We start from the raw sequence: 26,814 nt of genomic DNA, 5'->3' as shown, positions 1-26,814 counted from the left end.
TCATGCTCAGATGCCGAGGAGCTCAGAAGGTGGGCGACTGTGACCAGTGATAGTCATGTATATAGAGATTAGAAATGCATGTGAAAACGTCTCAATGTCAATTGCTTTGGAATGAATTCTTCTGTATGAAAATAGAAAAAACAAAAAAAAAACAAGTATCTTCTTGAAGTCCCTCAAATTAAGGTAAAGAATAAGAACAAATCATTCTGGAAGAACGCAAAGGAAAATAGCTTTAGATACTTAAGTGACAATTGAGTTTATTCTTATAAGTGTTTTAATAGCTTTTGTATAATCTTCATCGCTATTATGAGATATAAAATGTATTTATCAAATCTGTAATCATTATGCCAAAAAATCTGAATTACTGTAATATTTTGTATATTGTTAAAACTGTAACTTTAATTGTAAAAAAAAAATTAAAAAAAAAAGTGATATGCTTCGGTGTCAAGTTGACAAGAGGTGAACTTGTGATGATTAATCTTCACTGTGAACTTGACCAGATTTGGAATCACCAAGAAGATATACAAGACATACCTCTGAGTGTATCTGTGAAGGTGTTGCCAGAAAAATTTAACTGAAGAGGGAAAACTTACACTTAATGTGCACAACACCATTCATGGTGTTTGATCTCAGATTGAATAAAAAAGAAAAAAGGAGAAATTAAGCTAAGCACCACTATTTACCGCTCTCTGCTTGCTGACGTGGATTTAATGTAACCAGCCACCTTGGGCTTGAGTTGCCATGTCTTCTCCTGCAGGATGGACTGTATCCCCTAAAACTGCGAGCCAAAATAAATCCTTCTTTCCTTAAGTTGCTTTCATCAGGTATTCTGTCACAGCAATGAGAAAACTAATACTCACAGTCACATAGTCACTCCTGATGATCTGTACCAGCTTCCAGAGACTTCACTGCAGTCATAATAAGCCTTAGTGATCCACAGATGATCCCAACTGCAGCCACTCCAGAAGGCCCTACCTTTGGCTGCTCTGGACCTTGTAACAACAGTCCTCAGTGAGGCTGAGGAGGGAGGAGGTGCAGCCCTCCTCTAGGGCTTAGTAAAGGAGGTTAGATGTAGCTATGTGAGGTCCATGACTAGTGGAATTAGAGGTTATCCACATGCATAGCTGTGTGACCAGTGAATCCATACACTGCACACAAGCATGCACACCCTTCTTTTGGCAACACAAGCAAACTGTTTTTCACTCTTTTTAGGTCAGTTCTGGAGACTTTTCTCTTGTGTATTACTCATCCCCTCCCAAGGTTCCAATATTAGGATTCAATAAAGGTTACTTCCAAATGGCCTTTTATAATCTACTTGTGCTCTTTACCATGAGTAGAGTCAGCTGCAGTTATAACACTTAGAACAGATGAAGCCTTGAGCTTTAGCCTCAAGCACCAGCTAGAAGGCAGCTGAGAGTGACTCCCAAACCTCTGGGGCTGCCCAAAAGCACCAGGAACCAGTGTTGCGCTGCCACCATTTCCAGCCCAGAAGATGGCCCGACACAGCAATATAATAAGACACAATTATGGAAAAACATGACAATTGTTCCAGACCAGATAGCTGGATGGCACCCATGATGCAGTGGGCAGGACCACAGGGTGGGTAAATCACCAGATGGAATGGTTTTGCCATTTGACACCAGAGATGCTTGGAATGGTTTTATGCTAGGCACTTAAAAATCAGCAGAAACAATAAAATCCCCCTTCAGATGCCTTTTTGTGGAATAAGTGGATAGAGACAGAATTGTTTACGGAAGCTTGAGGGGAGTCACACGAGTGGAGAGACATGTCTGCGGCATTAGCAGTGGACAGGAGACTCCATGCACTGCAGGTGTAATTTAGGGCCCTAAGTTCAATTCTGAGCAGTTTTGGAAATAGCCATGATTGTCTGCTTCCCCTCATTGGGGGGAGAAATTAGTTGGGCACTACTGATATGTTTATGTAAGCACCAGAGAAAGTCACATGGGAGAGCAGGGCTGGTGTGTGAATTTCTGCAGGCAGAGACATGGCTAGAGCTTTGTTAGCAGGTTCAAATTTATGCCACAAGGCACACTGCTTGGTGTGCAGTGCCAGTCACACAGCCTGCATTTCCTTCCTCTATATAGACAAAGATAATGGATTTAACATTACTAAAGGGTTCTCAGGATGAGGTGCAGGCAGATGTGTTTACACTTTCTTGTAGACACTACTCAATACATGGTGCTGGGGCAGCTGGGAATTCCAACAGAAGAAGAAACAAGATCAATCTTATCCTGCCAAGAGCTGAAAGTCAATTCCAGAGGCATGATAGACCTACATGGAGAGGGCAGTGGAGGACCAATGAGGACAACGTGTAATGATACTTATATAGGAAGATGTCATGGTGAAGCGTGGTGCTTTAAATATGCTAACTCAAAAAGTTAAGAAGAAAAATAGTCCTACGTATAAAAGACCTTTACAGTTTTCAGAAGAAAATAATAGAAAACCTAATGACATGGAACAATGAATGATTTCTTAGGGCTACAGATGTGGCTCTGTGGTATAGCCCTTGCCTAGCATTCTTGAGGTCCTGAGTTCCACTGCCAGCACAGGAAAAAAAAAAGTGCTTTCTGATGTTGTTTTGCAGACAGGGTATCACTATGTATCCTATACTGACCTGGAACTCCCCAGCCTCCAGCCTCTGCCTCCCAAGTGCTGGATTACAGGCATGTGCCACCAACACCACAATGAGTGATTTCTTAAGTTAAAAAAAAAAAAGCACCGATTATAGAACTTCACAAATTATGCTCCCTAAAACTCAAAAATTCTATTCATCAAAATCAAAACAGCATAACTTTAAACAGGGAAAGAAAAATTAGATTTAAGAAAAAATAGCAACAACCAGTACAAGCAATTTCAAAGGCTGTGAGTTTATGACTGCAGTGCTCTTGTGGTCCTGCCAAGTCCAGAAGACACTGTTTCACTCTGGTCCTCCCTGACCTCTGGCTCTTACCATCTTTCTAGCCCCCTCTTCCATGATGATCTTTGAACTGAGTGTAATATAGATGTCCCATTTGTGATTGACCACTCCATAGCCACTTATTCTCTTTGACCAGTTGTGAGTTCCTGCATTAGCCTCCATTTACCACACAAAGAAACTTCTCTAAGAAGCAGAGAGTTGCAGTAGTCCATGGGTATGGGGATATAAATTTAGAGAACAGTTTGATACTATGTCCATTTAACAAAATAATAGTAATAGGTTCACCACTGAGGCTGGTGAGCTCCCCAACCATGGATTCGTGGCCAGATTTTACAGTTGCAGGCAGTTCCTCCTGGGGAGTGGGCCTTAAATCTAACTGTAAAGCAGTTTGTTGTGCCCCTAATGGTCATGCCACTATTAGACTCATGGACTGTCTTGCCATGCAGGTCATTACTGTAGCTCACAGGGTTCATAGCTGGGTAAGACTGCTGATGACTTCCCCCTCTCCCCAGCAGCCTGCATACACCTTCTGGTACTATGAAAACTAGCCAGTGGGGTAGAAGTTTCTTGGTCAGCACCAACTTTATTTCTCTATGTCCTGTGGCCAAAGTGTGTCCACTCTGAAGCTTTTTAAATGTATGCCAACCATATGTCAGTTAAACTAAGAGGAAAACAGAACACAGTGCCACCTCATACTCCATAGACTGATGACAGTCAGAAGCCCAGAAATTCCAAGTATTGGTGAGAAGAAGAGCAGTGAATACCCTTATCAGCTTGTACCATTTTGTAGAGAAAATCCAGTCTTCAGAGCCTAACATGCCCACTCCTAATGATTTTTCTAGAAGTTGAAGCTCGTGGGTACAGGAACAAATGGGAGTCTACAGCAGCATGCTGTGTAGCATGCCAGCAGAGGTGTGGGAGTCACAGGTCAGTCCTATGCTGGAGGCCTCCACAGTGACAAGAAATGAACTAGCATGGCACCAACAATGCAGTGTCACTGACATACAGTGAGTGATGGGAAAGAAAGCCTGTGAAGGTCCACTCAGGATATAAATCCATTTGCATGAAATTTAAAAGTATGGTAAAACAAGCCTACATATTTCTGAGGAATGTCAACAAATATAATAAAAATACAAAATGATATGTTTTTAAAAACCCTTTTAATATCAAGGGGGAAACCCTGGGCGGGGGGCAAACATACTATCCTGTGATTGCTCTTGTCATCCTTACTAATGGAATCTATACCATGCTGGCAGTAAAAATGATCCCCAGTAGAACTATAGTTTCCAGTACAATTCTGGTTTGGAAGTTGCCTTAGTGACATTTCTGCTGTTGTGATAGAAACACCATGACCAAGGGAACTTATAAAAGGAAGAGTTTATTTAGCTTACAGTTCCAAAGCAAGAGTCCATCATGGCAGGGAGGCGTGGTGGCAGAGGTGGCTGAAGGAGGAGCAGAAGCTAAGTGCTCACATTTTCAAGCAGGCACACGAAGCAAGAGAGTGACTTGAGACATGGCAAGGCTAAAGAACGCTCTATGCTTGCCCCCAGTGATGTGCTTCCTCCAGCATGGCCACATTTTCTAAGACCTCTCAAAACAGCGCCACCAACTGAGGACAAAATGTCCTAATACTTGGAGCCTATGGGGGTGTTACCTGAGTTCTCTTGGGGTCTCTTACGCTATCAGACAAACCATATAACGTATCTTTATGTGAATATTTCATTTTATATGTTGGGTAGAGGGGGGAAATGGAGGAACTTACAAAGACATGAACGAACACCTGACACCCAGCACTCAGCTCTGCATGGCTCGGCCTGCCATTCCAGATCACTTCCATGCCTGCCCACAGTCTCCATTAACTTTCACCCATGCATCTTGGGCCCGCAGTCTCACCCCAGGTCAGTAAATGGCGGGTGAGACACCTGGGCCATCTTTCTTGCCACGCCTGCTGCAGCGTGCTGCCGTTCCTGGCTTCCATCCCAAGATGGCGCAGAAAGCCACCCCTTCTCCCCACAGCTCTCCACAGTCAATCCTCCTCAGCAGGCCCTGCCCCTTGGAAGAACCAGACCCCTGGGACTGTCCGTGGGGGACAGTCTCATTCAAACCATCAAAGAAGTCACTGGCTAAGCTACTTGAAAAGCTCTTTTGGCCATTGCCTTTCCTTCTTTGTGGCATGCAGATGTGACAGCTGCAGTTTTTGCAATTGTTTTATAAACATAAATACATAGGCTATACCCTGGAGATAAAGGAGCAGAAAGCTTAAAAAGCTGGGCTCCCAAGAATAACCACCTCCAAACTTCTTATTACCTGAGGGGGAAAAGCTGTTCTCTTACACATGCCCTTAATCCTTAACCCAAACTGGCACACAGGAGGATTCAACAGAACTGATAATGTTTTATTTCTTAAACTGGCTGATAGACATATATGTACTCATGAATCTTTACACTATTTTTGGTGTTCTTTGTGCATTTTTGTTTTTCTAATATTCTGAAATGCTTACAATTTCTAAAGTCTGAAGTCTGATACCTAATCTTTAGTACCTAAGGACTCAATAATAAAATATATGAGAAATGCCTACGTTTAGGGCACTCAATAAATAGCAACAGTGTAAATACAAAGAGTTTCCTAGGTTAGCAAAGGCACAGATACAGTGCCAGCATGCACACACAGGCCACACATTGCCCACTTCCCCCTAAAGCCTGAGCACCAAAGCACAGCTTTGCCCTGAAGACATAGCTTCCTCTCGGCACACCAGCTTCAGTTTACAGAATCAAACACAAAGGGAATGCAGCAGAGTTCCAAGCACTTTTCCACAATGAAAGAGCTTGCTCTTTCTTCAAGAAAGTCCACCTACCATAAAGCCACCAGACTAATCTGGTTGTGGTGAGCAGCATCCTTCAGCTGTTGGAAATTCTCCTCCATGCTGTGACTGACAGACCTGTGTACCTGACCTGCTGTTGAGGGTTTAATGAATGGCTGAGTTTGATAAGGAACTCTCTTGTTATGTATTACCGCACAAAACAAGCTTTGTTGGATCTTGACAGCTCCTATTTCATCCTTGCTAACTGCCTTCTGTTCATACAGCTGCAGTCGGATTGGGAGAATAAATCAATCTGTGTCAGTTCTGAGCAGATTGAATTGATTAAACTCTGAGAATCAGCTACTTGAGGCTATTCCACTGGGTAAACAAATGAAGATCAAGAGAGAGACTATACATAATGGTATGAAAAATCACAGACATGTATCTGCCTGTGTGGCAATATCAACTCTAAGCTCTCCTGCCTTCTAGATTTATAAGTCAAAGATTGACAGCAAAAAAGTTGTTAAGCAAAATCTGTGTCATAAATTCGGGATGGTGTGGGATTATGGTTAATTTCTTTTTTCTTATCTTATTACACTGCTGTGTTACTTCTGTCTTTGCTGTGGCAAAATGCCTGACACAAACAACTTAAAAGACTTCTTTTAGTTCATGACTTCAGAGGCTTTAGTTCCTGGTTGTTCGGCCCCATGTGCTTTGGCAGAACATCACAGAGGCAGAAGCCTGTGAAGAGGGAGGTTGTTCACTTTGTGGTAGGCAGGAAGCCAAAGGGATGCAGGAAGGGGCCAAAGCAGGCACAACCCCATGCACTGATTCTTGTCCCTGGACCCAAATTTCCCTTCCTTGCTCAGATCTGATTATACTTCCTGCCCTCCAGTACCTCCGTCACCACATCATAGTAAGAGGAGCCATGTGTGGGGTTCTGCAGCTGCTTCTGCCTGGCAGCCTTCTTCAGCAACTCAGTTATAAGTGTGTTACCTCCTTGAATGCCACAGCTGTTCCAGGTGGAAGAAAACAGATGACTGATCCCTAAATTACATCTTGGTAATAGAGAGCATACTTAGGATCCCCTCTGCTTTGGGTTTTAGATTGATAGCAAATGATACATGAAACAGATTATAGAACTGGTTCTACATTTACATCATTTTGACAAGATGTTTTCAGGCAAATTTGGACCAGATGAAGCCCCACAGTCCAAGGAAACCATTGCCAGCAACAGCTTCTTGGCTATGGTTCTGCTGTAGTGACTATCATCTGGTCTTTCCTCTTGAGAGGTGCCCCCCTGGCAACAGCAGCTGTCCTCAGTACTCTGAGTGACGAACATGATGCCCAAACCAGATACACGGGGATCTGATGAGACAAAAGGAAGGGATGAGCATGCACAATGTTCAGATTTTCCACCTACGGAAGGGTTCTCTGCAGTTCTCCCCAAGGTCTTCTGGTACATTCTGTGAATAAAAGTCTAATTTCCCAGGAACTTCCCCACTGCTGAGTGGGGGATGCCAAAAGGAAGAACACCAGGTTGTCTTTGGCCCCACAACAGACCAAAAAGGAAATGTCAAAGAATAACAGAGAAAAGGGGCCTGTGGCTGTAAAACTGCTGATGGGAGATGCAGACAGGTGTGAGGTATGGCACACTCAAGCCCTGGATGAGTAAGTTTCTCTCTGAAACGAGAAGTGGCAAAAAATGCGGCCAAATGGTCTCTGAGGGGTCTCTTTTTGGCCTCAAATTATGTTATTCTCAGGACTGCTGCGCCAGTGGTACGCAAGCATTAGTCACTGACAGTGTCTGGGTAACCCTCTCATAGCATTTTAGCTGAAGCTTTACCTGTAGACCTGTTGTGATTCGAGGACATTTCTTTCTAAAACACATATAAATACCTCTGAGAAGGCCAATGTCAATGCAATAGCATTAACTCACTCATTTTAGGAGAAAACAGCTAGACACATCTAGCAAATTTGGAAGATCTGTTTGGGATACTGTAACACAATGTCCAAGTTCAATGGCATACGGTTGGCCCTTTGCAGTTGTGGGTTTCATAAACAAACATACAACAAACACAAAGAGCTTTTTCTTTAAAAACAGTGCATCTGTATTGAATAGGTACTAACTCTTTCCCCCCTATTGTTACCCCTAATCGGTCCAGCAGAACAGCTTTTACAGTATTTACATAGTATTAGATACATAACTCATATGGAAATTGTTTAAAGTACACAGAGGATGGGCATGGGTTACCTGCAAGCAATGTGTCACTGTGTATACAAGGGATATGAACATCTGAGGACCTTGATATCTGTTGCGGAGAGACACAAAGGGCTCCCAGGCAACTGTAGGGTACACTTTCAACTCCTGAGACCAAACTCACAGACCTCAATTCAGGTACCCTACTAAATATGTCCCTACAGCACGCTGAGCATTTATCTTAAACATCTGTATGTCTGATAGCAAACCATAATATAGACACGATAGTGTCCTGCTATACCCTTCAAGACTAGCCAGTTACTTCAGAACACTCAGGACTAAGGCATTTTATACCTTACAGTGCTGAAACCAGAGCAAGCCCTGTGCAGCAGATTAGAGAGTCATTGAATTTGAAGCCGGAATTTCAAAGTTAAACTACTACAAACAAGCATTACCTCCATAGGAAGAACCCACTATAATGCAGCCAGTGTGCCTACAGTCTGCCTACCTCAGTCATACAGAAGACCATAGTACAATGAAAAATAAGACCCACATATCTGAATGGTTCCACTGGCATTCAGGGATTTTACAGGTCAGAGGCTCAGATCCTGAGCATTTATATTCCACAGAGATCCCACTTACATATCTCTTGTCTGCATTGAAGAAACTGCAGAGGAAAGCCAGTTGAGCTACACAAGGGCCCTCAACCTGCCATGTTCTCCTTCATGGCCCCATGGAGCTCTCTGTGGCAGAGGTATCATGAGCAACAGTTTGTATCTGTGACAGGCTTCCTTCCTTGCAGATGATCTATAAATCAGACCTAATGACAACCTTTTAAAGAAGGAATAATGCGTCCCTCTCCCACACTGTCAGATGATGTCAGACAAAAATACTGTGTAATTATTTACAGGAGTTGGTGATGTGTCAGAGCATTTGGCTGAAAAGACTGTTTCCAAATAAATTTGGGCGATTGCTGAGGCTGCTCAAAAACAGAGAAGAATACGTGGTAACACAAGGCAGAACAAGTCATTTAGGAGAATCATACAATCCAGTGTTTTACAGGGCATCTTGGTTGTCACTGTTTCTTCATGCAAGCATTTGGAATATCTGGAATACAAGCTGCAGAGTCAAAGAAAGAGACACCCAAGATCCTTTTAATCCCTCATACCTGTTTCCTGCAGGAAAAGGGGCATAGTAGCGTATCGTCCAATAGGGTGTCAAAAGAGAACAAAAGGAAACAATGACATCACCCCACTGCTGCCACCATTCATGTCCGTCCATCCCAGACCATGCCATGTATGATCCTCCAGTCAAACCAGAGACGTGGACAGCATGACTCTGGTTTTCAGATTAGGAAATGAGGCTCACGGAAGTCCCAGAACCTCCCTCATTGCATCTGCTCCTAAATGACATTCAGTTTTAAGCCTAGGTCCATGTACCAAGCCTCTATGCTTTGAGTACCTCTGTATCATAAGATACTGTGGTCAGTTCTCAGAAAGTACAATATGTTAGAATTTAGCAGCTGTAAAGCAGCAGCTCTCCCCTTTTCATAGACACTGACAGGCAGACTCTACTGGGACATTTGACTACAATCCCAGAGCTATGATATCTGTAGGTGCCATGACATCTCACTTGAAAAGTGAGTTTACACACAATGGGCACTGCATTTTGTTTACCACCCCTTCCCTGCCTCCTGCCTCAGAATCAAAGAGCCTGACTGCAGGCTCTTGTTGTGAACCTTTCCTATCCCCATCCTCAAAAGTTGTAAGAAGAGGCTCCACCTTCTGCCATGTGGGCTCTGATTCCATTTACAGAATCCTGTCAATCTGTTTGATTTCGGTGCTGGGGCCTAAACTCTCCTTGGAGCCCCCACCATACTGTTACTTTTCTGTTTGTCTGTCCATAGCATTCTTTTTCTTTTTCTTTTTTTCTTAAAATAAAACAACAGCAACAACAACAAAAAACTCTTGAGAAGGAACTATGTAAAAAGGGAGTAAAGGGGAGGGGAGATGGAGGACTATACAAAGAACTATGGGAATAAAGGCAGAAAAAATTCTCCAGATACACAGTTAAAAAAGTCTTAAGCAAAGAAGGAGCCCTATGGGGATGGAAGAAAGCCCTTCCAGAAGCAATATGGTTGTTAAACGAAATCCCAGAGGTGGGTTGCCCCCTATGAGCTGTTGGCCTGAGGGACACTAAAGGTCCCCAAAACAATAAAGGCTATTGCCAATAATGTTGGTTGTATACTGTAAGTGCACAGAAAACCCCTAGATGGGTGGCTTTCATGGTGCCAAAAGGCAACATGCAGATGACTGGGGGAGAATGGTTCCTTATAATTTTCCTCAATGATGAACCCTGCATGTTGCACTATCAACATTCCAAACAATGTGTTCCTGCTGGTGCAATAGTGGTGCATCTAATGTATATACAATCAGCAAATTTTTGATTGGATATAATGCCCACTCCTAGGGGTGGAACACACATCTGGTAATGTAGACCAGGCCACCCCCCTGTGGCAGGGGAGAATATAGGCCCCAGTGGGAAGCCACTGCAATTGTTTTGTTAGGTGGATGTGATGCACCTGCTAAAGTACTGTCCAAGCATTTGTGTTTACACCCACAGGTTAAGTTATTACAGCAGCCACTGTTTAGATGTTCTTGCTTCTTGCTGTTTGTGTTTTTATAGCAGATGGAATCTCACTGAACTAGGCCAACAGTCCATGGAAAACAGATAATGCAGAGACTCAAAAGTTCAGTGCCTTACCACAATGGGAGAAAGATCACTGTACACCTATTACCCCCTCCAAGGCTCATGGACTTTTGCAGAAGAGGTTGGCAGAAAGAATGTAAGAGCCAAAGGAAGGAATGGAGTGTGAACTGGCAATGTCCTCTGACCACTATGCCGGCAAACTATAGTTAACACCTCTTTCTCATGCTTATCAAGGAGTTGAGGGGGGAGTCAGTTACCCCTCTCACCCAACTGACCTTAGCTGCATGTGGGTGGAACAGCAAAGGATATGTAAACTGAGAACACCAAGAGGCACCTCTCTTACCATTTTGTGCGGCTGACTGTCAGGATGTTACAGGATCTGCATTTGAGTGTATTTGAGGCACCACCATTAGCCATAAATGTGGGGCGCCCACTCTTCTGTAAATAAACCACTACCATATGCTCTGCTAATAATAAATAAATAATTAATTAATTAAAAAAAAACTCTTTAGTACTAATTCATCTCAGAGTCTTCTTAGGCTACTACAATCCCCATCCAAAACCTAACAGGGAGACAACCTATCCCAGAAGCCTTCAGTGAGAGGGCTACAAAACTCCACAGCTGTTTTCGAGGGCTCGCTGTCTGCCAGATAGTGTGGTGTGCACATTATTTCAGCTAACCCTTCCCACCTGCCAATGGATATGGGAAACTGTGTTCCATCTTTTATTAATTCACTAGCCTGAAGTCACAGGAGTCATTAGCTATACCTTCTGACTCAAAAACCCAGGCTCTTCACCATCAGAAAACACGTGTAAGGCAACTGGAAGTAGGTACCAGTTGGAGCCTGCATTACCTGTAGTGACTGATGACACTGTAAACAAGCAGAAGGAGCTACTAAAAACCAGTACTTTTAAAGAACTTTTCAGAAGACAGGCGTTGGAGCTGATCTCAAAGGAAGTGGTGAGGATGACAGTGCTGGCAAAGACTTCAGGAACGACAGAAAAAGAGGAGTGACGGTAGCATAGTTAAGACACTGCTTGTTCAATCAGTACTGTGTGGCCAGTCTCACCCCAGAGTAAGCCTCAGATGGAGGCACCATTGTTAGCCTCCCTTTGTTGCTGGAACTGTCAGGGTCAGAGCCTGGACCCTAGCAATCCTAACAAGCTAGGTTGGCCAGCCATCCTCAATTGGCCAATTAAACACAAGTACCAGTGAAAACAGAAAAAGGAGATTTATCCAATGTTGCCACACTTGGAAGAGGAAAGAAGAGAAGAAAAGGAATAAAAGCCCTCCATCCCAAACCCCCTCACCTCTGACCCCAAATCCATCTTCAGGGTCTTGATATAAGGTTTAAGTTTGCGTAAGGCAAGAGGTATGCATAGCTAAGCAGTCAGATCGAGGCATGGGCCTGCCCACCATCATTGTCTGGCTCCTGCAAGATGATCTGAAAGCACTATGTGACATCTCTAGGGAGGATAAGCTCCTCTGGCTGGCATGGAGGCCTGAGATTTCCCCTTCCCCAAGCATGTGATTCCTGGGGAATCTGATTTTTGGGGGGGGGGGGCGAGGAACCACTGTTTCAATAGACTGAAAGTCAAAGGGAGGGGCATCAAGTGTCTCTTTGGTATATCTTTATTCCTGCCAAGGATGATTACAGTTTATAACAGAGGCTGCCCAAGGCCATGGGGCCATTCCAGGATTGAGCTGGGATTCCAACCCAGGAGGTGAGGATAATGGAGCTCTGGGTACCCACATTATCTCCAACTCTGTCAGTGCAATGGGAAAGGCATGCAGTGGGGCTTCCAATGGGACTTGTCTGATGACACACTGCAAGTCAGAAGGCCTTGGCACAGGCTGGGTAGGGAGGAAACATGGCTCAGGTGTGAATCCAAAAAAGCTCACATCCCAAGTTGGCATATGGCTCAGTGGTAGTGCATTCATCCACCATGTGCTAAGGCCTTAGGTTCTTCTGTAAAAAGGTCCTGGATGAGGACATATCTTATGATCAAAGGAATGGCAGCATCACTGCCACCAAACAAGAAGAAACTTGAAGAGTGAGCTTGGGCCTCACTCTTTGAATCTGAAGTATGATTGGTGCAATGGGCAGCTACACCTAGCAAGCAGCACAGGAGCAAGCATGGGCCCTGCAGTGGTCATTTAGGAAGCAACTGCAAGATGTAGCTATGGAAGTTTGCATCAGTCAGGTTCTGTATTGTTGACTCTGTCTAGTTCAAGCACAGACACAACTTATCAAAGGCATGTGAGGCAGGAGTCTCAAAGGCTAGAGATCCAGGTTGGAGGCTATGAGGGTAATGAAGGCAGTCCTTCCTGTTCTTCCAGCCACATGCAAAACTGTTCTCAGGGAGAAACATGCCCAAGCACAGAGTCCCAGCATGTCACTGACAATGCTGGAGGTATATGCTGACGCTGATTGCAATGGCCTCTGGAAAGTAGATGCAGCTGCCACCTCCCTCCAGGAGTCAGGATGGAAGCCTGCCTCCTACTGAACATCCTTGTGCAAGAGTCAATCCGGGACATGCGGGTCCGGGTGGCAAGACTTGTTCACAGGCCTGAGCCACATTTTGGTTACCCGGATGCCAAAGAGGCATCAGGGCACTTAGCTGCCATCCCAGCAGGTAGTCTCTGCATCCCTCCCAGACACACCTGAGAGGGTACTCCTCAGATGTGAGAGGAATACAGCTGTACTGGGAAGTCAAAGACAAATCTGTACTACAACTATTTTGAAACAAAAAACCTGACTGCTGAATTTGTCCTGCACAGGTAAAAGTAATGTTACACATCTCAAATGAACAAAGAATTTAAATGGTTGATGCCTAGGTTGGGGATGGTCACATCCATCCTTCCTGGAGTCTGGGGAATGTCATACTGATATGGTCAGTATTTTTAATGCTATTGGGTGGAGAAGGTCTGGGCACACACAATGACTAAATAGTTTTTTCATCACAAGTGTTGCTAATCCCATTGTACCATGTGACAAGTGTTTAGAGATCTCTAGATCAGGGACTCTATGAAACAAAGAACAGCAAATTCCATGTTGCCATCTTGCTTTTACCCTAAACCTGATAATGCTGATGTGGCCCAGGGCTGGCAGGAGGGCATAGACTGCAACTACATACCCTGTTTCCATTTGCACCACGCAGCTTTGCACTGGTGAAGATGGAGAAAAAGACCATTTTGCATGTGGTAATCTAGATCCAAAAGGGCTTTTAGGGCTAGCTGTTACAAAATCTGGAAGGGAATGCCTGTCTTTCCCACTCCAGCCCCTTCTTTCCCAGTTTACATGCTGGATTGGTCCAGTGGAGGGCAACAAATGAAAGAAAGGATTCACCCTGTGGTAACTGTAACTCACCAGAGTGGGGACAGTGACTTAGCTGAGCTGGGGATACACAGCCACAGCTACCTGCTAGGTGGTGCTATGTAAAGTGAGCTGACAGCTTCCACATCTGCAAAGGGGGACAAAGACAACATTTCCTAACAGCACAGCTACCTCAGGAGCTCTCCATTACCCATGTATATTGCTTAGCTTTTGTTGTGGCTATGATAGAGCATCTGGCAGCAATAACTTACAGGAGGAGAGGGTTATTTTGGTTCATAGTTCAGGGCATACAGTTCATCATAGTGGGGCTGCTGAACTGGACTGGTAATGGTAGTGGGAGCTTGCAGCAATGGCTTCTCTCATGGAAGCATAGACAGGGAATCTGAAGGAGTATCAGAACTAGTGGACATTAATTTTAAGACTAGCTGCCAACAATCCACCTCTGTATACTAGGCCACAGTCTTAAAGGTTCTACAAACTCCCCAAACAGTACCATGAGCTGGGGCCCAAGTGTTCAAATACAGACACCCATGAGGGACATTTCCCCACTCAAATCCTAACACCAGGTACTACATATAACAAGAACTTCCAGATTTCTGGTGGCCACTTAAGTTTGTCTTAAGACAAAGAATCAATCGGGGAAATTTTCATTCTTTGAAATTACTACTTAGGAAATACTTGAAAACTATAACTGGCAATATAACAGCTTAGCAAGCTTACTCTCTAGGTTCTGAAAGTTTGGGTTTCATCTTTCATTAAAAGTGAAAAATGGAAAACAAAGAGTGGAGTCTGATGGCAAGTAGATGCTCAGCTATTTGAGAACACAATCTGGGGGCTGCCTATAGTAACATCAGTAAGACCCTCTCTGAGTTGAAGATATAGCTTAGTTGCTTGCCTAGCATGCACAAAGACCTGGGTTCATTCCCCCAACACTGCATATACCTGGGCATGGTGGTGCATGACTATAAAGAAGTTCAAGGTCATTCTCGGCTACCCTGAAGTTGAAGGCCAGTTACTTGAGACCCTGTCTCAAAACAAACAAACAAACAAACAAACAAACAAAAGAACCCCAAAAAGGAAATCAAAACAAAACTCTTTCATTTTTCCTTCTTCTGTAAGGGGCATGTAACACATAGGAGATGGGGAATTTGATTTCTTGCACCCACTAGAGGAATTATGTAGTAATGAAGTTAAATATATTAAATTGTACTAGTTGTACCATACAGCAGGAAAATGGACAAATTTTCATTTTCCTTATTATTATCACTTGGTTCAACAACCTACCAAGCATTTATCATATAGAATAAAAAATGTAATTTTGTTAGGTAAATAAAATGTGGCATACTCATATAAATAGAATATTTACTCAACAAAAGTAATGACATAGATGAACCAAGAAAACATTGTGCTAAGTGAAGGAAGTCAGGCACGAAGGCAGCTACTGTGTAACTTCATTTATACAAATAACCGGACTAGGTGAATCCACAGAAGGAAATTATAATGGTAGCTGTGAGAGGCTGGAGGGGGTAGGTTTTCCTTTGGGTTGGTCAAAGTGTTGTAATGCTGACTGTAATGATGGCTACATGCTAAACATCAATGGATAAAATAGTATGGGAATTACATCTGGATAAAGCCATTATTAAAAACAAAACAGAAGTAAATGTAGTTACTAGAGAGTGTTAGTGCTGGTCAGAATTCTATGAATTTCCCATAGATTGTCTCATTTAATTCTTGCGAAAAACATATGTAGCTGGTACCTTTGCCCCTTTTAATAAATAAGGAAACTCAGCTGCAGAGAAATTAGGCAGATAAGCAAGGCAGTCAGGATTTGACTTCAGCCATTGTGATCTCTCAGCCATAGTCTTTAAATGCTGCACAGATGCAGAGGGGCGTGTGCACAGAGGGGACCTGTGGCCCTACCCCCTGGTCACTGCAAGACCCAACTTAAATGTCTATCAGACAGGGGCTATTTAAGTATATGCTAGGATTCTGTCCATGGGAAACAATGAAATACACTTGTACATGCTGCTATAAACAACAACAAAAACAAGGTAAACAAATGCCATATCTTTTTGCTCCCTTTTGCTTTTGTACCTTGTAAGTGCAAAGCCCTGGATTCAGTCTCCAGCAACTGGGAGGGGAGGACGGGGACAGGAACTACATGTGCAAATATACTAAGTTTGATAACTGTCTTTTATGGAAAACTCTGAACAGTGATAATTATTTTCTGAGAAGCTACAGGTCAATGGTAGCAGAAACGTTTTGGGCTTTTTCCCTCCTAGATCTCCTTTAGTGTTACAGGATTTTTTAAAACTACAAGCATGATAAGAGATACACAGTCCTATCTCAGTTTCAAGCAAATTTTCCACCAAAAGTTAGATGAGGGCTTCATAGCAAATCCCTCACAGTCACCACCCATTGGGGGCTGCCATCTTGTTTTAGTTATGTATCCCTGTGCTTGGTGTCTCTGTCCCTGCCTACTCTGTAAACTTTCCTGGGATCAGACATCAGACACTGCCAGCTTCTTGCTAAACACTGCTGGCCACAAAAGGATATATATTTGCTATTAATTATAAAAACAAATGAGCAACTCTTACCACTTGACTTCAATAGCCAGTAGTCAAGGACTAGCTGTGACTGTAGGAACAGGGGACACCTCTCAGGAAATGGTGTTATTTCGTATGAACTATGTCCTGAGCAGGAATGGGAATGTGGTCCCACAAGCTGCCATGAGTGGAACATCAGAGAATGATTTATTCTTTTGATTAGACACATTTGCTTTAATCGAGTCTCAGAATTTATGGAGCCATAATCCTTTCCATCTCTAATGCTTTCATTATCTTCTCCTAATTACTTGATGTATGTAAATTCATTGATCTCAAACTTTGAAGGCATAAACATCACTCACATAGTGATCTGGCGCCACGCTGCTAACAGATCAAGCTTAATCAGGTTCTACTAGTTTTCAAATTATACATGTTATTAGACAAGATTCATTTAATTTTGCATCTAAGAGCTAGAGCTTATTATACTGGCGGCACCCAGACATTTATAGCAGCTCACAGTTGAATCTGCACTATTAGCCAATGGAGGAGACAATTAATAAAATTTAATTGGTTGACATAACGAGGGGTTTAGTATGCTATCAAATGTGTTCAAATGTGCTTTAAGAAAAAGATTACTGAAGGTGAATTATTCACATGAAATTTCTGCAGTTACATCCTTGTAGACTGACAAAATTCTCCCCTTCCTACTCTCCCACCCCAAGCAGGGATTGGCCCCAGGGTCTTGCACATGCTAATCAAACACCTACTTCTACATTATAGCCCCAGACCACTTTTTATTTTTTATTTTGAGACAGAGTCTCACTAAGTTGCCCAGGCTGGCCTTGAACTCATTCAGTAGCCTGGGGACATCCTGAACCTGCAATCCTCTTGCCTTAGCCTCCTCAGCAGTTGAGATTAACTTCTGAAAGTAGTTTATCTGAACCACCAGGCCCAGCTTAATATAAAATTTCTTCAAAAAAATTTATGGGTTATGAGAAGAATATTTTACCCCAGCAAAACAGTAAATGAATTTTTTTTTTACGCAAACCATTTAATATACAGTGAACAGAACTGCAGTGCTTTCCCAGTGGATTAAGGGACAAGGTGTACAGGGAATCTTAGACGCGGAGGAGCTGCAAAACCTTGGAGGCTGAGAAACACATGTACTCTGTAGTGTAGCTTTGGCATTTAAACTTCCATTTTCCAGCCCCTCATTAATTCGCTCATTTCCCATTCTGATCAGTTGGCCAATTACCTGATAATTGAACCCCTTTAAGATCATACCCCTTTTTAGTACCTCATTTAGCTGCAGAAAATAGGCTCATGAAAAAGGTAGAATGCTCTAATTCCAGGACACGAGAGTTCAGAGCAGAAACAATAAATGGAAGCTGCAAATACTGGAGTCAGCTAAGCAAAAGTTGGAAGACATTAGCTTTGCCCACTCCACACTGCTGTGTCAGGGCCTCTGCAGGCTTCCAAGGCCTCCATCCACCAGTTCCAGAAAACCCAAGGAAGGGTGTGAGGGTGGAAGGGGCACCAGTACAGTTCTGCTAAGGGGTTGGTCTGGCATTTCTGAGCAGCCTACCACCTGCTCTTGCCTAAGGGATTCCAGGGCCTGGTCTGCTGTGAGTCAAAGCATGCCCAGGAGGAAACAGAAATCAAGAGGCCAGATCATAAGCATATTTGTTCCTGGGAGCCTTGGAGGTCTGCATCCTTCTGAGTCATGGAACAGTAATGGGTGAGAGTTGTCCAGAGAACCAACAGGGGATACATAGACACATTTCAGAGAAGGTTCATTTTGGGAACTGGCTCACACAATTATGGGGGCCAAGAAATCCTGTTCTGCTACCCATAAGCTGTAGTATGTCTGCTAGTGTGATTCACTCTGAGTCTGAAGAATTCTGCCTGAGACCCAGGAATGCTCAGATGCAAGGCAGAAGGAGAGGGCACTTAGCTCAAAGAGGAGGCAAACTTGCCCTTCTTCCACTGTTTTGTTCTACAGTGGCCTCTGGATTGAACACCATCTGCCCACACTGGTGGTGGCAGATCTTTCCTCAAACCAGACTCAAATGCCAACCTCTTCTAGAAACACCATTGCAGGTACAACCAGAAACACTGGTTTACTAACCACCTGGGCATTCCTCGGCCCAGTGAAGTTGACACATAAAATTAAGGAGCATGGAGTCCTTAAAAGAACTGATGAAAACTAAGGTCCCTTTCCCCACTTTGTTCCCTAAGGCATCTATACAGATACCCTGAAAGCTAGTCAATTTTCCTGGGTTGATTGGCTGGACAAAACCCATTCATGGATGCTACACTCAGGTTAAGAAACTCACCTCCAGGATTCCCATTTTGGAGCCTCTCTTATGCTGTACTCCAGAAGAAAATCTTAACATCTATATGCGCCTCTATTTCCTGTGGTTCTGACGTCATTTCTCATATTTTTCTATCATACGTTTTCCTGTCCTTTAAGCCTTCTCCAGTGTATCACAAAGCACACAGTCAAGGCAAAGCTTGAAGTTTTTATCTCAATGCTGGAAGCCAGAAAGAAAAAATATGGAAGACTTTTTATGTGGACCTTGTCCTTAATTGAAAGGCAACTGTTCACTAGTCCCTAGCATTTAGTTCCAGTTATTTTCATTGAATAATTCAATGTCCGTGTTGTCCTAGCTAAAATTAAGAAAACTTCTGGTCTTTAATTAAAAGTAAAGTTTGGCCATTTAGTTTGTACTTTGGTCTATAATACCTATACATTCTTTGTGAAAAAGCAGCCCTGACAGAGACCCAGAGGATGTATGCTTCTGGATGGGGACACAGACTCTTACTCTGGGGTCATGGGTGCTGAAGGGGAGAGGGTTCATACTGTGAATTTAGATAAAAGAAAACTAGATCTCCACTCACCCACATACTGATTATTTGGTACACCACCCCTATTATGAAGTTAGCAGCAATTCACAGAGGTAGTAAGACCTCTGAGATTTTCTTTTCAACAGAAATTACCCAAGTGTTTCTGGTCACATTTCAGTTGCTGCACAGAATATAGAGTCCATTATCACTTCAAAACTAGAATACTTATTAACCATGCTGTCAGACTGTCATATAACAGATCAACAAAAAGCATACATATTGACCTATCAGATTAAAAGTATTATATCTGCATTTCAATATTAATTGGCTTCATTGGAAAGTCTATGTTTATAAAGTTATTCTATGATGTGGTCAAGAGACTCTACTAACCTGTCAAAGGGGTCCCAAGGCACAAAAAGTGTTAAAATGCCTGGCAGACTGAGAACAAAGAGCTGACACCATGCCAGCAGCCATGTCACCATGTGGTGGATGCTGGCAGGGGTGGAGGGATGATCACACACCTAATCAGAAACAACTATGCAGCTAAGGCCCTACATTCCCCTAATTAGTAATATTAGGTAAATTAGTTCAAACCACTTTTAATCATCCTTAGCAGAAGGGAGGTATTGCCCTGATTGCTCTGATGCTTTTACAAAGCTTATAATGGATGTGGAGTGAGAGAGCCAAGGGGCTGAGCTGATTGCCCTCTGGTTGCTGCTTGGCATAAACGCCAAGTAGAGACAGCCCTAGCTCATTCCCCATTCCCAAGCCTGGTGATGTTCTGACTTAGGCATCATGTCCTTGCTTGCAAATAAATCTTTGTTTCTATATATTAAACTATATAGTAAATTGTCTTTAAATCTTGGCATTTCCTAAGAGTAGGCACTTAAAAATAAAAACTCAAGGATAGTTACACAGTGAAGGAAATGAATGTGAATTAAGTGAGTTTCTTAAAAACAAACAAATATCCCCACTCTATAATGGACACAAGGCTTCCATACAATGGAAGGCAGCACAGGAATTTACTGCTTGTACCACAGGGGCTGAGGCTGTTGGTTACACAAGAACTCATATGGAATAAAGCACTGGTCAGTCCCTGTCCCCATGAGAGGTCCTCAAGAGAACCACAGAACAGGGTAGCTGGTGCTGACTTGGTATCGACAGTAGAACAGATCCCAAGTCCAACTCATCCACTTTGACTCCTGCACAAAAGCAGGACTGGGGACTTGCAGTAGACATTTAGATTGACTCCAACCTGAATCATCTCAGTTCTCACAACTATTATGACTAGGCGGGAGATTAACCAGCTGTGGAATTCCCATCTATGGAATGCAATGGAATGATTTGATGCCTGATAGTCTATATATACCAACACAAAAAATTTTCCAGACATGTGGAAGGGGAAAAAGTAAATCAGGGAACAATATGTACAGTGTGATTGCATTTACATTTAAGAAAAGGCTGTTTGCACATACACACATTGAATTATAGTGACCCCAAGGGAAGGACCGGGGAAGAGGCAACTGGTTTATTCTAGATGAAGATTTTTCAATCTTGCTAAGACAACCTACTCACACATTGTTTGCATAATTTAAAAGCTAAGAAAATAATAAAACAGACCCATATCTATTTTAGTTTGAATCCTTCAAAGGATTAGGACCAAAAATTAATTTTATATCTCTGTATGTCCAGAGTCTTTATTTCCAGGTGAAACACTGATTTGTCTATTTCAGTCACTGATACAGCACAACCATCTAGAACTGAGTACAGACATGCCAAATAAGTGCGCTGACTATTCATCTATTCCAGAAACTTGTAATGGTGTGCCTATCACATGCCAGTTACCTGCTAAGATCCATGGGAAAACACATGGATTTATCTGAACTGCATTCACAGAGTACCTTCCTTGTATCCAGCAGTCAATCACCCCCCTCCCTCTCACACCCCTCCTCCCAACTGTCCTTTAGGACCTCAGAGGTGAACTTGAAGATGTTGGAGGGATGAGATAAGGCCTTTTCCTGGCCAGAGTCTTAATCCTTGGCTTTGGTTTTCAAAATTATGCCTCTGAGGCTTTGCTTATCAGAGGCTGTCTTGCACCAGAACCATGCTCATGTGTTTGTGTCTGCCTGGCCTGAGGAAAAGGAGCATCAACTTTCCTGGACTGTATGAGCAACAGAAGGACAAAAGGCTCCATTCTTTGCCTGGTACCTAACACATCAAAACAGTCAATGTTTGCTCAATGCCTTCCTTTCCCAACTTTATACATTCTTCGTAGAATGAGAGATCTCCAAGTGGGGAAACGGTCTGGATGTTTGTTGGGAAGGGTGACTGTTAATCTGAATTTTAGCTAATCTCTTTGCACCTAGTTTAAGGTGAAAGCTGCAAAGCCAGATAAAAGTTTACTTTTCAGGTCCTGTTTGGGCCTTTCACCTGAAGGAAAAACAAAATCCCATTTATTGGTACTTCTACTTCACATTCTCATGGTGCCTCCCGTTCCTTGCCACCTGGCTGCTGAGTGGCTCTGCTTCCTCTCCTGCCTCTGGAGCCATATCTGCAGGAGCACAGCTCATCTCTACCAGAAAGTTAAGGCTTTTTCACCTAAGGGGATTATTCTGCACTCATCTCTAGTAAACATCACCTCTGTGCATGCACCTTCCCCTCCAATTTGTTCTAATTGTTCTAGAATCAGTTCCAGCTCCATATTGAGGCCCTCTGTTTCTATCAGAAATGGTCCCCAAAATTCAATTATAAGATGTCTGGGACCATTTAAACCTTGAAATTAACACATCCCCTGTAAATGGTGTTTAGAAGTTAACTTGGAATGACATAAGAATGAGGAATAAGCTTCTGCTGCTGGTGGTAAAAGGCTTCTTCATCTATAAATCCCAGAGCACCAATTCTGCAGACCCATAAATTCTTATCCCAAACCCCCTGGGCTGGGTCTTGTTTGAACTGGAGTTTTATAAACTTTAGAAGAGTAAAATAGGTCATAGAGTATATGCTAACTAGGCAGGGAATGACCATTACAGGACCCAGGAATTATCTACTAACAAAATAAATAAGTATTCTATTACAAAAAGACAATAAACAGCCCAATGTCAATTCTGAACAGTTTTGTTGCCAATCAAGTCAATTTCAAATTTAAGGGAATAAAGTCTTAATTTTCAGTTTTATGAATTTTGGAAAGGCAGATAAGGGATTTTCTACATGTGTGTGACCCAAATTCAAATCCCAGTTCTAGCTCTCTACATACAAGATCCTTTCAAAGCACAGAGGTGTACCTGTTTTCCAGGGCATTTTGTTAACAGGCTGCTGTGGGTGTTTTCTATAGGAGAAAGTATCCTGCCACAGTTACTCAGAGTGTTTAAGAAATAAAACAAAACTTGTATACTTAGAAGTATTTCCTCTGAAAGCTGAGCATAAGTCTAAAGGAAAAATGGTTCTCTTGCCAAACACCATTACCTTTAATACTTGAAAGGAATTCTCATTTGCTACTAGTATACACATAGGAATTATATATAATACACTGAAAAGCAGAGAACATTGGGCACAGTGCATTCTAGTTCAGTAAGTGCTTCTGAAGTCTTATTGTCCATAAGATTCACCTGGTGGTTTCATAAAGATTCTGGTCTGACCTGCTGGATCTGGTTTTGGCAGAGATACTCCATTTTCAATAAGCTCTGGGGCCATATTTTGAATAGCAAGGCTACAGTAGGAAGTATAATAAGGTCTGGAATAGAAGAACTGAGTCAACTGCGACTAAACTAAGAGACCTTAGAAAAAGGTACTTTCTTGCTTTGAGCCAGTTTCTCTGCCAGTTAAAATGCAAATAACAATTATACCTGAATTACAATGCTGTCCCGAGTAGGCAGTGCAGACACTAGCTTGGTGACAGGCCTTGAATTCCACTCTTTGCATGCCATCTGTCCATGTGTTATCTCCCAGAACTTTAAAGAACCTTATCTTCCACGGTGAAGGGGACTTTGCAGATGGAGAGATTACCCTGGGTTATCAGACAGGCTTAGTGTAATCACACCAGTCTGTATCAGAGGGAGGGAGGTCAGTCAGAGTGAGAAAGATAATCCTAGAGGTTGGAGCAAAGAGGCCAGAGAGAAGGCACAGGCTTCAGGCTTTGAAGATGGACAGCATGCCAAGAAATGCACACAGCTTTTAGATGGGACCCTCAGGAAGAACATAGCCCTGCAGATTCATATATACTTCCGGACTCCAAATCTGTCAAAGAGTAAGTATGCATTGTTTTAAGCCACTTCAGCAGCAACAGGAAGCAAATGATGTGAATGCAGGTTTGCTTCCCTTTCCAGAACTGAAGTTTCTGAGACCAAATCATCACTGGAAACTCAATCACGCCACAGCTGTTCAGAGGGAGGAGACATATACAAGGATGGACACAGTGTGTCAGTGACAAACAGGAGGTTCAGAAAGAATCTCTCGCTCTATAATTAGACCATCACATTCTGATTTGTCAGCCCCACAAAGAATTGCTGGACTCAAACAAGGCTCCTGGGGACACTCTCAGTAGGTTGATGACCCGATGTCAACAGGGAAGACAAAAGTCACCCTGGGCTTGAAAGCTGAAAATCAATGGTCTTGTTATGTATACAGATCTCCATTTGCCACTTTTAATATGGCTAATCTCATAAAGAAGTTTATTACAAAATAAGAAAATACTTAGAAAACCATAAAGATAAACTGCAAAATGAAGACATGTCTGGTCAAAACCCTGTGGCCTTGGCAACGACTCCTTCTACCACCTATGTGTCTGTTTCTCCAGCCCACTCTTGGCTGCACAGAGGGCCCTGGTCTCTCATTTTCATGATTATACCCACAATGTCTATTGCTCTAATTGGCACTTACTTTGTAGTCAATGAATATCTGTGGATGAATGAATATTAGGATGGGTAGTTATAATGAAAAAGTGCATTATTACTTTCATTTAAAAATCCCATTACTTGGAAAGTTCTTTTGCTTCATTTTGAGTTAATATCTTCTTGACCCAAGATATTATTTATCACTGAATTAAGAACACGCTTCCTGATGTTTTTATTAATATATGCATTTGCTAATTAACAATGTGCTAAGCAGTCAAAGCAAATACTTTTCTAGTATCTGCCCCAATGTATAAGCTAAATAAGAGGGGAGCAACAATGCATATTAAAAAATGGTAACTAGTTTTAAAATACTCTGTTGAATCTCAAGACCACAATATTCAAAAACAGTTGCCAATCCTCTATTTGGCTCAGGTAAAATCCCACAAACAGTCCAAATCTTCAGAGGAAATTATGAATTCTGAGCCTGTGACATTAAATACAAAATGCATGTTCAGAAGTTTGCCAGTTCACATTTACAACATTTTTCTGACCAATTGGTAGGACTGATCATAAAAAGTGTATTTTTTAATTTACTTGTAATCAGTATAGTCTACTTGAGAAGCAATGTAATTGCAAGAAAAGCTTTTATTTTAAATCTGATTTTGAAATATGACTGAATCTATTAACATAATTCAGAACAAGCTGGTAAACATCCACAAGAGCATGTTATATAATTTCAGGGAGCCTCATGATAGCCTGCCTTTAAAGAAAAGAAAACACTGGACAGAAAAAAAATGCTAAATTTGGAATCTATAGTCAAGGGTCACTAGAAACAGACATCTGCCCATCATGTGGTCCAGAGCAACAGTTAGTTGATGGAGACATAGGACCATATCATCCTGAAGATACCAGCTAACTGCAATACAGACCATTTGGAAGCAGCAATAATGTGCTGGGTCGATGAACCTAACCCTTAGTTTACCTTATTACCAAGTCTGTAATGTTAACCTTATTACCAAGCTGAGGCCCAATAGTTATTTCCACATTTACATAATCTCAGCCCCTGTGCGCCTTTGGTCACAAGTCATCATCAAAGGTGGTCAAGTTTTAAGTGGCTAGTATTTAACTTCACTATAAAACAAAACAAAGGACCATCTTCACAAGCATATTTCTGTGCAGAGCTGCCCAGATAGTCACCTCTGCTGTACAGGCAGGGAGCTGTGGTTTCCATGCTAGGCAGCTGGATCCAAGGGCTCAGGGGTTGTCATGTGAACTGGGTCTCTCCATCACTCAGTTTTGCTTTTCTGCTACCATGCTGCCCCAGACTGTGTTGAGGTTTTACATTCTTGCTGCTTCAGTGGGTTCTTGGCTCAAAACCTGAGCGTGAGTTAAGGCACCTGTCTGCACTCATCTAGTCCTCCATGGGCAGACAGGAGGGCTGATACCCAGGCTCCTGGGTTCTAATTGAAGTCATTCTCTTCCTGTCACTTTTGTACAGGCCCAATTCAGGACAGGAGTTCTCCAGGATGGCAACACTGGGCTCTACTTAGGGGAGTCACTGACATAGATACAACCACATATAAGACACAGTGAACAGAGATGAGGGCAGGCCTGAGGGTTCTCCCTGTTGGCTACTCTTATGGATGTCAGTGAAGAAAGATCTAGGTGCTCCTTTTCCATTTTCACATCTTTACTGTGGGTTTAGCCCTGGACATACAGGTGGACAAACAAGTGGGTGTTGGTAGGGATAACTGAATATGACAGGCTTTCTGTAAAGTGCCTCTGCCTCTACAGGTATTAGTATTATCTAGCTTATGGGTGAAGTTAGAAAAAATACAAATATCCTGAGACACTGCATGTGTTTTCTGCCCTGGTCTTCATGTTATCGTTAATACTTAGAAGAGACAGGGATGGAGGGAAGGGGACGAGGTCATGGAAACAAACTTTGCTTCTCTGCTGGGCAGGACATTTTCTACTTGCTTATACTTGCTCACTGGGCTTAGGCCTGTCCCAGGACAGAACGATATTGAGTGAGAATGTTGGGAAGAAGGAAGAGAGTTCCAGGAACATCTGCTACTTTTGTATTCAAGCATTTCTTCCTCCTCTTACTCCTCCCTATACTCCCTCCTTTCCTGTCCCTCCACCTCGCTTTCCTTCTCTACCTCTCAGCAAAGTGATGAAACAGGTCAGAATATACTATTGGGTATATGAGTGAAGATACTTAAGGGCCAGCATCTTACTTTTTTTTCTTTAGGGAAGCCATCCTGTTCTTTAGACTACATGGCTGTAGCGGAGTTACCGCACAGATCAGCTTTGGGTAAGCCAGGTAAATGTGGTCTCCAACTTTGATTGGATCACCCTAAATAGGGCACTTTGTTTTTGCTGTGATTTCTGTAAAGACAACTGGTATAAACCTAGAGCTCCCCAGAGTCACCAACTAGAGAGAGCCTGAACGAAAATTAAGTCAACCCAGAGGAAAGCAGATCTGAGTAACAGAGAGACAAGTCCTGATTATAACTTCTTAGCCCCTGGATCCAGCTGTACCTAAAGCCCAAATTTATCCTGGGGCATTATAGTCTTATGAGGCAATGTGTACTTTAAAAACAG

At 42.7% G+C, this 26,814-nt stretch overlaps 1 protein-coding gene across 2 annotated transcripts in view; it reads right to left on the bottom strand.

Annotated features, from left to right (window-relative positions):
* Window positions 1-26,814, bottom strand: part of Cpped1 (calcineurin like phosphoesterase domain containing 1) — a 125,292-nt gene that overhangs the window by 73,174 nt on the left and 25,304 nt on the right. The window lies entirely within an intron of this gene.

The sequence above is a fragment of the Nannospalax galili genome, unplaced genomic scaffold, assembly GCF_000622305.1.
Source record: "Nannospalax galili isolate Female #2095 unplaced genomic scaffold, S.galili_v1.0 scaffold32, whole genome shotgun sequence".
NCBI lineage: Eukaryota > Metazoa > Chordata > Mammalia > Rodentia > Spalacidae > Nannospalax > Nannospalax galili.
The sequence above is the reverse complement of the archived record's forward strand: the minus strand, read 5'-3'. Positions and strand labels throughout refer to the sequence as shown.